Genomic DNA, 12,735 nt, shown 5'->3' on the forward strand with positions numbered 1-12,735 from the left:
GTCTACATCTTGTTTTCCTTCTGATTGAGGAACTTCAATGCCTTTTGGCTATTGTCTGGGATTTTTTCCTGTTTTTGTAACTTAGTTACTGACCCAGAACATTGGAAAAATTCCGATTTCTCTCATAACTAACAACAGAAGTTCTCTAGTTTGTTCCCACCTGTCACTCTTCACTTACCAGAAATTTAATTGTTCCAGCAACTCACACTTGCTTTAAAATAGTTCTGTGTTAAGAGATCAATTAAACGGACACGGAGCAGTACCGGTTCTTGCTGCCACACCCCTTTGAACACCAGCTTTTCTTAGCAGCAGTCAAGATCAACCACTGCTTTATTGTCTGTGAATATGGTCAGAACGCATGCTGGCATTTTGTCAAGAAAAGTGGTAAGTGTGTAAGCTTGACATTGGAGTAATAGTTTAGGAAAAACTGAGCCAACCTGCCTTTGGAAGGTGTTGAGTGACATATCCCATATTGGTTTTTAGGGAACTATTTTAATCACTCTTGTGATGAACTGAAGCAGCTCAGAAGTTGGTGACTGATGAATGCTCCTGAGTTAGAGGTGATGGCTTCAGCCCCAACGGCGTGTGGTGACCTTCTGGATATGGTGGGAGGGAATGATGGAAAAAAGGCGAGGGGCTTTTTTCTCCAGTCAATAGTCTCACGTTGGACATCAGGCAATCTTCATTTTTATCTTCTTCACTGGTGTGAAAAAAAATCTCTTGTATGGATATTGTACATTTAAAAAGTGATTAGTAACTTTTAAAATGCTAGTGACTTTTATAATGCTTCAGTCATGATTCAGTGCTGTTCTCTACAGCTCAAGAGGGTTTTGTCAAAGACACTGGGTATCCAGGACCATTTCTTCACCTTGGTTTGAGTGTAGGCTGTATGCTTCTGGAGGAGTATTAGGGCTCCAAGTATCACGGTTTTGAGCTCTCATGTTCATAAATTTTGTTGTGTTAGAGGAGTTCGTTATGTGAATATTGGGTCCTTACTGGGCAAGCAAAGGAAAGCAGAATGGTGAGAACTGATCCTAGTCCAGGAGGGTGGCTGTCAGAGAACAACAGTACTAAAACAAGTTCCTCATTCTCCAAAGCCCTTAAAGCATCTTACCTTGTGAGAAAGGACAAATCTTGTCCATGTGAGTTTCCAGATGACTGATCTTGAAAAACAAAACAAACAAACTTAGAAGATCACAGAATCACAGAATGGTAGGTGTTGGAAGGGACCTCTGTGGGTCATCTAGTCCAACCCCCCTGCCAAAGCAAGGTCGCCTACAGCAGGCTGCACAGGACCTTGTCCAGGCGGGTCTTGAATATCTCCAGAGAGGGAGATACCACCATCCCAGCACCTTTTGCAACGTCTCTTTCCTCCAATTTGTCATCTTTATTTGGAAATATTTTTGGAAGAAGAGAATGAAATTACTAGCTCATGAAATCTCTTGTTTTCCATTGCAAAAGAATATGAATATATGCTTAGTATATTTTCAAAGCATTTGAAAATATTATTTCCTAGTAGATAGTGATTTTGGAGTAGAACTTTAATAACAGAATTTTTTTTTAAATGTCAAAACCAATTATCCATTTGAGTGCTTAATAATGGAAAAGATTTATGAAAGAATGAATTGTAAATTTGTACTTCTAGCTCTACTGTGTTGCAGAAATTTGCTGTAACTTATAGGGAGTAATTATAAAGTATGTATTGAAACATCATGGCATTGAGATCTTTGAGAATTAAAAACCTGGTTGTCATGAGAAACGAAGCAGCTTAGACTTGGTTTGTAATTGGGTGCTGGATTGCATGGCAGATAAAGCACTTAGGCCTTCAAAGACTGAAGTGTACTAAACTTCAAAGAGCTAATGGAAATATTTTTTTCCAACAAATTATTATTTAGCAAAGATCACTGACAGACTGTAACTTCTGCTTCAAGCTTTATCTGTTTCTGTACTGCACGTTGTTTTATATGGTTTTTAAACATAAATCCATTAACTGGAGAGCTCTTCATTGATTTACACAGCTGGTGGTGGATTTTGCAGCTGTATCTGCAAAGCATACTTCAGACTAGCTTGCAACCTCTGGCCCCACTCACTTGATCACAGTGAATTAAAGTGCATGTTAGATTTTCCAGAAGGAAGGGAGTTTTGTGGGAAAGATAGTCGAGAAATTATTAGATGAGAAATAGGAGCGGTAAAGGCCAGATTTCAATGGGGCTTCTTGCATCTCACCCTGTTCTTCCTTCTCCTGCTTCTCACCATGTATACTTTGTCCTGCTGCGTAAATAATACATAGTACTTTTCAGAAAAACAGTACTCTGGAATCAAGAGTGGGATGGCTTGTTTTGTCTGTTTGTTTTTATGAGCCTTAAATCATAGGAATTTTTCCAAATGGTGACTAAGCCACTGAAGGTGCTTTACGGGACAATCCTGAAAACATAAGTAAACAAGGTTTCTTTCTCATCTGGAGACCACTGTGAAGTTCTGGACCTCTGTGGTTACAGGATAGTATGACTGTCTTGAGAGCATGAGCAACAGACTGCTTATGTATCTATATCTGCCTGCCAAGAACCTGTAATTTTTTTGCTGTTCCCCTTTGGATCCACTTAGACATCATTCTTCTGGTACTAACATGAGCTACACTCTTTTGATAGACCTTGATGCCTTGCACTCCACTGTGTAATACGTTTTATGTAAAGGGAAACTAAACTGTGGTGTTTGCCTTCCTGCTTCCCACAGATGAATTATCTTTTTTAATAAGCTTTCACAAGAAGTGCAGTTAGATGCTGATACTTGATACAAGGATGTGTAGAAGCTAACAAATCAGACATGAGGTGCAGCTGGTGTTCATTTCACTCCTGAAGTTAGTTTCTGTATGCTTATTTTGAATTATCCACTTGAGAAATAAAAGGTAGGGGGGTTTTGTCTTCAAAAGTGTTTGGTTTTGGCCATAAGTGTTCCGTGAAATTCTGTCTGCCTGTAGACTGTTACTGTCTTGTGATAGCTGTTTAATTTACAGAAAACAGTGCAGGTCACGGACGTGACTGTTCAAGGCACAAGGCAGTAAAGCTTCTGCCTTGTTTGAAGGCAGGAGGGAGGAAGGAGCCTATCCTTAAGCTTTCCTGGTCCATTTATCTCGTTGCTAAGGCCCATGAGCATTTCATCCAGGAGCTCATTTTTTCACTTCGTTAACTGGAAGCCAACACCAGTAGGTATATCCCTGCTTGTAGGACAACACTGGGAGTCTGTAAGTACTAGACTGGTTTTCCCTCTGAGAGTAGCTGGTAAAGACATTCAGCAGGCCCTTTAAAATTGAAGATACCACATTACATCTTTCAAAATTTCCAGAGTAAATATTACTGGGCCTCCCATTTTTTCTTTACTGTAGTCAGACAGTACATCTCAAGTGGTTTTGTTTAGACTTGGTAATCATAGTTGGGCATACAGAATCATAGAACGGTAGGGGTTGGAAGGGACCTCTGTGGGTCACCCAGTCCAACCCCCCTGCCAAAGCAGGGTCACCCAGAGCACGCTGCACAGGACCGCGTCCAGGCAGGTCTTGAATATCTCCAGAGAAGGAGACTCCACAACCTCCCTGGGCAGCCTGTTCCAGTGCTCCGTCACCCTCAGAGGGAAGAAGTTCTTCCTCATGTTCAGACGGAACTTGCTGTGCTTCAGTTTGTGCCCATTGCCCGTTGTCCTGTCGCTGGGCACCACTGAAAAGAGCTTGGCCCCGTCCTCCTGACACCCACCCTTGAGATATTTATAAGCGTTTATTAGGTCCCCTCTCAGCCTTCTCTTCTTCAGGCTAAACAAGCCCAGCTCCCTCGGTCTTTCCTCGTAGGAGAGATGCTCCAGTCCCCTCATCATCCTCGTAGCCCTCTGCGGGACTCTCTCCAGTAGCTCCTCATCTTTCTTGAAGTGGGGAGCCCAGAACTGAAACAGCACTCCAGATGGGGCCTCACTAGGGCAGTGTAGAGGGGAAGGAGAACCTCCCTTGACCTTCTGGCCACACTCCTCCTAATGCACCCCAGGATCCCATGGGCCTTCTTGGCAACCAGGGCACAGAATAGATTGCTGTGCAGCACCACATGCTACAATAATTCACATATTTTACTAGAGGCATTAAGAATTAATTTTAAAATGATGCCTCTCATTGCCAACAGCCTCAGTCCTATTTGAGAAGACAATATGACATCAGAGGAGCAAGTGACACCGTACTGGTGTCCTACGGTTCCATATTATACCACAGAAATGTACGATCTGCTTCTTTCCTTTTTTTTTAACTCTCATGCCTTCCTGGTCCTTGTTGCTAAAGATACAGTAACCATTTACAGGGCACAGATGTTTTGCTGGTATGCATAAGAGATTCCTGAAAGGACTGTAAGTAATGCTTTTTCTATTTTTTTGGTTTTTTTCCCATATTAGTGGCTTTGTCAGTTGTTGGCAGCACCATTGGAAAAGTGGCTAAAAATTTCTTGACCAAACAAACTAGCAATCCCTTTCTCTCTGTTCACGTACAGAGCGGATTGCCAGGATTAGTTCTAGACATTTTTACTGCGCCTTTCCTAAGAGCGAGCTCACTGTACTTCCAGGGAAGAGTTTTATCAGCTGAGGCATGTAGCTCAGCATGCATTTGAAGAGGAACTTACTGGAACAGTGAGGTGAGGGCTGGCTTTTGTTTTCAGCAGTTGAAAGTCACATTTGTTTTGTCAAGTGATAGATCTTCATTATTCCAGGCAGTAACAGTCTCACTTGTCTTTTATTTCTTTCATGTTGTTCTTTTCTCTCCTGGTTTTGAAAATAAAGTACTGTAAATGTATCTGGCATTTCCCGTACTCTTACGCAGACGCTTCCCATGTGTAGTATTTCCTTTCTTACTACTCGCTGAGGGTATTCGTGGTGTTGAGTCCAGGTCAAAGGAGACAGATTTCTGTGGCTGAAGGTGTTAGTCTAGAAAAAGAGTTAATCTATGGTAGATTATTCCAGCGCATGAACTCTTTTAATAGCATATATATCTTCTTGTCCGCTCTAGAGGACAACTTCAAGATAGTATCACTTATTAATAAAAGAATATTTTCTTTTCTTCTGAGTTTGTCTTAATTTTTGTACTGTAACATAATGGAGGGTGATCCGTTTTCATAAGTGATGCTGGAAATTGCATGGCGTTAAATGGAAGGTGGAAATTCTCCTATTTCACAACTCTGGGGCAGAGATGACTCTCCCCATCACATGTGGTCCCCAGTTAAACTGGTTGATAAATTTACCACATAGCTATTTGTACTGTAAGGCACTTTCAATATGCAGTGAGTGCAAGGGGTTACCTTTCATTTAACTTAGACTCAGGGAGGCTGTTAGACTTGAATTTTTCTCCTCAGTCTGCGCTCTGCATGTTTTCCAGAAGCCCATCTTGGTATTTAAACAACCGACTATTCTGTAGAAAATACGCTGAAGTGATAAAGGTTCTGTTTTGCATATGCACAGAGGCTCTGCCATCTTGGCCAAGCGAAATAATTAGATATTTAAGGCAAAATAAGGTTCCCCAGTAGTCTGCTTCCTGTCCCCTGAGGACACGAGCTTGTAGGTGTGCTCACATAGACGGAAAGCTTGCCATAAAGCACAGGCCCCCCACGTCCTTTCATTCCAGTAACATTGTTAGTATCCTCTGCTGACAGAACAGAAGACCCAAGTCTTGGCCTGTTTCCATCTGCTGAAGTAATGGTTTAAAAACAGCCCACAACTTCATTCTCTAATTTTGAATTTCCACATCAATTTCTCCAGCGTGTGCAATGAAATGGCAGGTTTCCATCTTGTTTTCAATTCCTATCTTATTCTAAAATACTAGTGACTGTTTTATGGGCTGGAAAGGGTAACTCTCAGACTGAGGACCATTTCAAGGTGGCTGCTTGCCCACTCCTCTGCCAAAAATAGTGAAATCACTGTTCCCTCCTCCAGTGCAGGGATGGTGAAAGCCACATTAACTTGCTTAAAGATCCTACTTCATGTTCTTAGAGTAGCGATACCTTTCTTTCCATCTCTGTGGAGTGCCTGCACTTGAGACACTTAACATGAGGTGGTAGGCAAACTTGCATCTGATTTGTTTCGGCTTTACTTTTACTTTTTCAAGAAAGATTTTGTCTGCAGAATATTTAAAGCTTGTATTTTTTTCTGTACAGAAAGTATTTTTCTTATTTTCCTGGCTAAGTGGAAGATTGATTTGACACTTCTAGCTTACCTTCAACATAATATTTGTTGCATTACATCTACCTCAAATAGAAATTACCGTCCCTTTCTATCTTGCTAAATGCCATAATAAAGAGTTGTATTAATAATTAAGCTTTTTTTATCCCTGACCAGGCAAAAAACTATTTTCATGTAGTGTCTGAATGCCTTTCTTTGTACATATCTTTCTTCATATCTTTTTTGTATCTTTCTTTTATCTATGCCTTTCTTTTATCTATGCCTTTCTTTTTATATCCTTATGTATTTACTGGATAATATAGAGCAATCCTGTGGTTTTACACTGAGACTTCTTTACACGTGTTTTCTAGATTTGGATACAAACTTGATTTGGTTATAGCTTTATGCTTTAATTGTGTTTCTTCATATTCTGTTGGTTTTAAAGAACTGTTGTTGGGTAAAACCAGCAATCTTTCAGAGGAGAGGTTGTTACAAGTTGCAGTGGGGTTGGATCCCGTGGCAGTATGGACTTCCCCTGCAATACTCGGCTCACACCCTTGCTATGCTGATGCCTGCTGGGCCATATTTTCAAACAAACAAACAAAACCAAGGAATACAGAATTTTGCATTTTTAGTTTTCATTAAGTATTCTTACTTGATGATGTATTCCCCACCCCTCCGTTAGATGGCTCGGTAGCCTCCAGAAGCATCCCGTCATTGCCTGACCACCTGTTCAAGATGATCTGGAGCACAGTTTCATGGCAGAGAGTGGTCCTCTAATGGATTCCAGCATCGGGGACTAGAGTGTGACATGCAAATAGTAATATCTCCACAACTGGGGACCACGCGTGGTTTTAGTAGTCACTTATGCTTTAAAAGCTCAGTTTGTTTTTTTATGTTTTTTACATTTTGGTTTCTTTTTCCTGTCCTTTTAAAATACAAGAAATTGTGTCTGTTTACTCAACTGTACGCACCAGCCTCATGAAATAATGCCTCGTGCTTTTTCTGGCAAAGGTTTTTTCTGGATTCATGGATACATTTGTGACAAGTTTCTAAGTGTTGGTTGACTTTACTTGTAAATAAAACTTTCCTGAAAATACTTAACTTCACCAAAATCAAATATTCTTTACAAATAACTAAACCAATAATAGTTAAGAGCAATGGTCTGCTCCCTTGGGCCGCATTACTACGCTAACTCCAGATGACTGACCAACTAACTTGAGCAAGGCATTTTGTTTTTATGATTGAACGCAGTTTCCCTTTTATATTGCAGTTACACTGCTATATTTTTCTAAGTTTCCTAGAATACACTTGTAAGAATAGCAATGCCAAGATGGACCAGGGTTGTTAGCCCGTTACTTTATCACCAATAGTGGACAAGAACATATGCCTGCGGGAGAGCAGAGGGATGGGGCTGGCATACAGATGCTGCCCTGGTATTAATAGTATGTGGCCAAGGGTGGTGTCTCCTCATTTATTAGCCCTTGATGGCCTGTTCTTACATGAATTTACCCAATTACTTTTGAACATGTAACGATATTTACTGCCCCAGCATTTAGTGCTAAGCTTTTCCAAAGCTTACCAGTGACGTGTTGCGTAGTGTATGTTCTTTTACAAGTGGCACTATTTCTTCTAATGGCGCACCTCTTCCTTTGAATGTATTGATTAGTCCAATTCTATTCATTTTTTTTTTACTACTCATAATTTTAAAAATGCCTTTATGATACACTTCATTAGTCACGGAGGCTGCAAAGTCTTTGTTTATTTCATTTGAGATAGTACAGCAGTTCATTCTGTACCTTGGGTGGTTCAGTTGCCTTTCTCATGTCACTCCTCCAGTTCTGTCCTGTCTGCTTGAGAAAGGGGAAGAATGCACATGGTGTTGAAGGGGTACTAATGATTAAATGAAGTCTCATGAAGTCATTTCTCATCTCTCTTCACCTTTTCTAACATTTGATCTGATTTTTTACATTTTTTTTTAACTGGTAACGGGCTCAGTGCTGACATCAGAAGAGCAAAATTTTAAGGCTGTATCTGAACAATAATAATAATAATCACCTCGGAGCCTGACACTGTAGATGCTGAATTCAGAGGCCCACCCTTCTTGCGCTGTTTTACTGCTCTGACAGAGGATTTGTGACTCGTGACCTGTAAGGGGGCTTCGCCTCGCCTCCTGCTTCATTATGCAAGGGCACTCCTCTTTTCTGATGCCAGTTTCCTTATTTCACAATGGTGCTGTGAAAATGCTTGTGTTATTCCTATAAAGAAAAGTGAAGAAAAAGTCAAGTTAATTAAATTACTCCAAGATGACAATATTTAGAAAGGTTTTGTTTTATTTTTACCTGAAGGCTAATGTTTTCTTCAAGAGATCTGAATTTGAAATACTCTGTAGGCAATCGGTTTTTTCTCTTAAAACAGAGTAGAACACAGGGTGTTAATTAGGCCTATTATAAAAGAGTCTTGCCCTGGGTTGATTCTGAAACAGAAAATCAAGAGGCAGCAGAGCGTGACGTATTTGGAACTGACACTATTGCCTGCAGCGTGGACTGCATTCATAGATCGTATGTTTGCAAAGATGCAGTAAAGGGGGGCTGAGGAACGGCTCCGTTTTTAAAATATTTAGCAAAAGGACTTGTGGCCCTGTTGGAAAGTCTCACTCATGGTTGGCACTATCAGCGACCACAAGACTTGTGTCTGAAGGTTTTAATTAAAAATACAAAAGGAGTGTTTCCTTTGTGTAGCTTTTTTGAACAGCGGTGTTTGTAGTTAATGAGAGTCTTCAATATGATAACGTGAACCTGAAGTCTTTAATTTAATCATGGGCAGTGGGTTTTAGGTTTGTGAATAACATACTCAGACATCAAAGGTATGTCCTCACTAATTACTAAGTGTGTTTTAGAAATGGTGTAAAACCGACAGAACTTCAAGGTCTTTTTTTAAATTATTTGGAGGTAAAAAAAGGTGAAATAAAAAAGAAAAATTTAGTGGTAGGTGTGTGTGGTACTGCAGTCATGATCTTAACATTGGACTTAAACTTCTTAGTAAGTAGCATGGTAATGAGAATGTCTTACTTTATTTTTAGCTTCTTAAATTGATGAGGCCAATGTCCTGTAAACTTTATTACTATAAAAGAAAACAGTAGGTTTCTTGGAATACAAAGGTATTTTCTTGGGTTTTTTTGCAGGGGAGGTTTGGGTGCATTGTAGTAAATTTTGAGCATTTGAGCATGGTGTGAATAGATCAGTTTTATAATACAGCAGCTCTACGGAACTGTCTGGTTTTCTTTCACATTACTTAAAACAGAGGCAAGATTAGATGGCTACTTCTGGACGAATATTTAACAAAATACAATCATTTGTCTTTCCAGGAAGATATAAAGTCTCACTAAAATAGGAGAAAAATAGATCCAAAACAGAATAAGAAAGGAGACTTGAAAGCGTCTCTTGGCTCACTGGAAACTCTACCCCATGCAGGCAGGAGGCCTTTTGGAGTGGACAAGGAGAGCGTTGTTATAAAATCAGAATTCAACTTCATCTTTGATTATAGAGGTCAATTTGTTCATTTCAAGTTTTAACCTGTTATTGTCTCTTTTCTGATCTGTTAAATGTAAGACACATTTGTAACCATTTGCAAGAAATTTTTGGTTTAAATTGACATATCCAATGCGTTTTTTGATACGCATTCTCTCCAGAATGCCTTTTTCTTTTCAATTATTTCCTTTTAATTGTCCATTCACAACCATCCCTCTTGTGTTTGCAGTAGCAGATCTCTCTGAGAAAACAAAAAAAAGGGCTGTAATTTGGAAAGAGTTTCCAGTGGTGCTTTCTGCTGTGGCTGCCAGCACACTCTTCTTCCCTGAAACCAAGGCAGAAAGTCAGTCATGTGTATTGGTCAGATGTAAAAAAAAATTGCATGTAAGAAAAAATAGCCACACTTTTGTGGGCCTCTAAAATAACTGCAATTCAGGAAGTCCTGTTAAGTGATGCGAGTCTAGCAATTGAGAAATGATCTACAGGAGATAGGTTGAGAGCATGTATGTACACCTTTTCTCATGGCACAGAAGCAAGGAGGGTGTGCATCTGCCAATGTCATATATTTAGAACTGGTAAAGGTGTTTGTTTTTTTACCTCAAGCATCTGTTTTGTTTTATTTTACATCAAGTTTGCAGGCTCCTTTGGGGTAGGAATTCCTAGTTGGGTCACAGTGAGAGTCACAGTGGAAAGGCCTTCACGTTAGGTGCAAGTAAAGCAGAACTTTTCATAATTTTCTTACAAATTATTCTTCTCTATTTGTTTCTTTTAACCTGCAATAAAGTGTGAAGATTTTTTTTATTACAATGGATACGCTATATTAATAGTTTCCTTTATTTTGAGATAAATGTGCATATTCTTTGTGATGTGTTTTAAATATCCTTTGCAATGGAAAGAAGTTTTATAATCTTATTCATAACCAGTTAAGTTGTACTGAGAGTGTTAAATGAATTGAAAAAAAAATTTATTGCTGTTCCTTACTATCTATTTAATGGGCCATTAGGCCTGGCTGTTCTTTGTTTGAATATTGTAAAATATTAAAAAAAAGCAAAGGAGTATTAGACTCAGTTGAGCCATTATCTTGTTACAGATATATATGCAATTTAAGGTGATACCTTGATCCTATGGAACTGCCTGCCCTCATATGCTTTTTCATTATATTAATGTTGTAATTGCATATGGGTAGTCTTAGGTCTTTGTAAGAAATAGATCTATATTGGTGACGAATAAATAGATGTGTGGAAAGCAACTGACATGTTTTGAAGTCGCACACACAGTCTTTGAATGTTGACCAGTCATTTCCCAGGAATCAGCAGGCTCTGTCTAGAAGTTTTCAAAAATGTGATCAGTGCCTTAATATCTCATGACCTTTAGGCATTTGTGAAAGCCTGGTGTTTTCAAACACAAGATGCTCCACAGTTTCTGAAAGTCAAGACTTCTTAAAAAAACTTCAGACTCCTCTTCCCTCCACCACCACCCCCAATGAGACTGCTTGTTTTTAGCATACAAGGGAGATCTGGTTTTATGAAATGTCTATTTTTTTAACCTATTTAGCCCTCAGTGTCTTTCTAAATGGCAAATACTGTGGCAAGAGGCTAACTGAATTGTAGTGATTCCAATAAAACTTGACCTTTATTACCCAAAGGAATGGGAGGGAGGGGTAAGACCTTATCCCGCTGAACCATGAGGTGTTTTCCAGATGCTTGCCATCACTACCTATCTTAGAACGTGGCAGTGACCTTGCTGAGATTTCTGCTTTTCATAAATGCAACAGAATAAATTTAGACCTCGGACACTTTTTTGATGTGAATTGTGAGTACATACGCATGCTGCCTATTGTCCAGAAAGTCTACAGTGAACTTCCTTGCTAATTATCAAGGAGAATAAGACCTTGGCCTGGTTTTTGGACATGTCCGCCATCCTTCTAGAACTTGTAATTCCTGCAATTAATGAAGCAGTGGTGGTAAAAAAGATGCTGCTGTCACTGTGCTTTAACTCGGCTGTCTGGGATCCCACCCTGCAAGAGCCCTGCTGTCGTCACCTTGCCGCCCGCCCCATGCATGGTGGTGTGGCCTTGCTGCTCTCTGTCACCTCCTGGCCCTGTTCCTCGCCCTGGGCTGGCCTGGCCACCGGCCAGGGGCCCCATTACAGACTTCCTGCAGCCGCCTGCTCACGCGCCAGGTTCCGCAGCGGTTTTTAGCTTGTGCTGTGCTTCGTGCTCCACTCTTTGAACTGGTTAACTACTGGTATAGCCGAAAGGCGAGGCCTGGATGTGTATTTACTGAACACGGGTTGAGAAGCGTGTAGGAAGCTCGCGGGGGAAGCAGACCCGCTCCGGCGGTGCAAGAGCCATGTCCTCTGGTGGTGGAGCCTTCTCCGAGACAGCGCTGTTGTCGCCGGGTGGCCCTGTCCTGCTGGCCCTGAGCAAGGCAGACAAGGAAGCAGAGTGAAAACTGAGTGCAGATCCCTGCTCTGAGTCTAGTAATAAAATAATTTAATATGTACCTCTCCTTTGATGGAAGTATGTGGCATCTAGTAGTCATCTGAAGCACTGCTCAGGAAACCTTGCGCAAGTTCAGATAGGCTCTGTCGGGCAGCGGTTCTGTTTGAGGCAGCAAGGGGAGCTTCCTAACTGGTCCCTGGTGCTGGGGGCTGGACCTCGCTCGGCAATTCGCTGCCCCAGAGAACCGGGGAGCACCGACAGCGCAGAACTGGACGGATGTGGGAGAGCCCGCAGCTCGTGTGTGCCCAGCAGCCAGCACGGGCCAGGCGCACTCGCTGGGGGAGTCCCAGAGCCACCAGACTGGGCTGTTTGGAAAAGATACTTGTCATTATTTAATAATGATTTTGACTTCAGAATAACAGAGAATCCCGGAGAATATATCCATCTGTCATGTTTACAAAGCCAAGAATTTTAATCTCCCGTTTCCATTTTCTTAGCAATGCTGTGTGTTTGCAGTTTGGTGTGCTTTTGTGCATGCCCATGTAAATCAAATGTTGGTAGTGCCGCCTTATACAACTGAAGTACCCA

General features: G+C 40.8%; 1 protein-coding gene and 1 long non-coding RNA gene across 12 annotated transcripts in view; one reads left to right on the top strand and one right to left on the bottom strand.

The window, feature by feature from the left end:
• Nucleotides 1–12,735, top strand: part of BIRC6 (baculoviral IAP repeat containing 6) — a 194,638-nt gene that overhangs the window by 152,684 nt on the left and 29,219 nt on the right. The gene's annotated exons all lie outside the window — the stretch shown is intronic.
• Nucleotides 4,676–12,735, bottom strand: part of LOC142360452 (uncharacterized) — a 55,465-nt gene continuing 47,405 nt past the window's right edge. For 4 of the 6 annotated variants that reach the window (XR_012763058.1, XR_012763052.1, XR_012763054.1 and 1 more), the window contains 2 exons: nt 10,302–10,477; nt 7,925–8,432 (listed from right to left, as the gene is read on the bottom strand). This is a non-coding gene — a long non-coding RNA (uncharacterized LOC142360452). Of the gene's footprint in view, nt 4,948–7,924; nt 8,433–10,301; nt 10,478–12,735 lie in introns of those variants that run through there. The other 2 variants (XR_012763053.1, XR_012763055.1) reach the window with 2 other exon arrangements.

The sequence above is a fragment of the Opisthocomus hoazin genome, chromosome 2 (genome assembly GCF_030867145.1).
Source record: "Opisthocomus hoazin isolate bOpiHoa1 chromosome 2, bOpiHoa1.hap1, whole genome shotgun sequence".
NCBI classification, from domain to species: Eukaryota; Metazoa; Chordata; class Aves; order Opisthocomiformes; family Opisthocomidae; genus Opisthocomus; species Opisthocomus hoazin.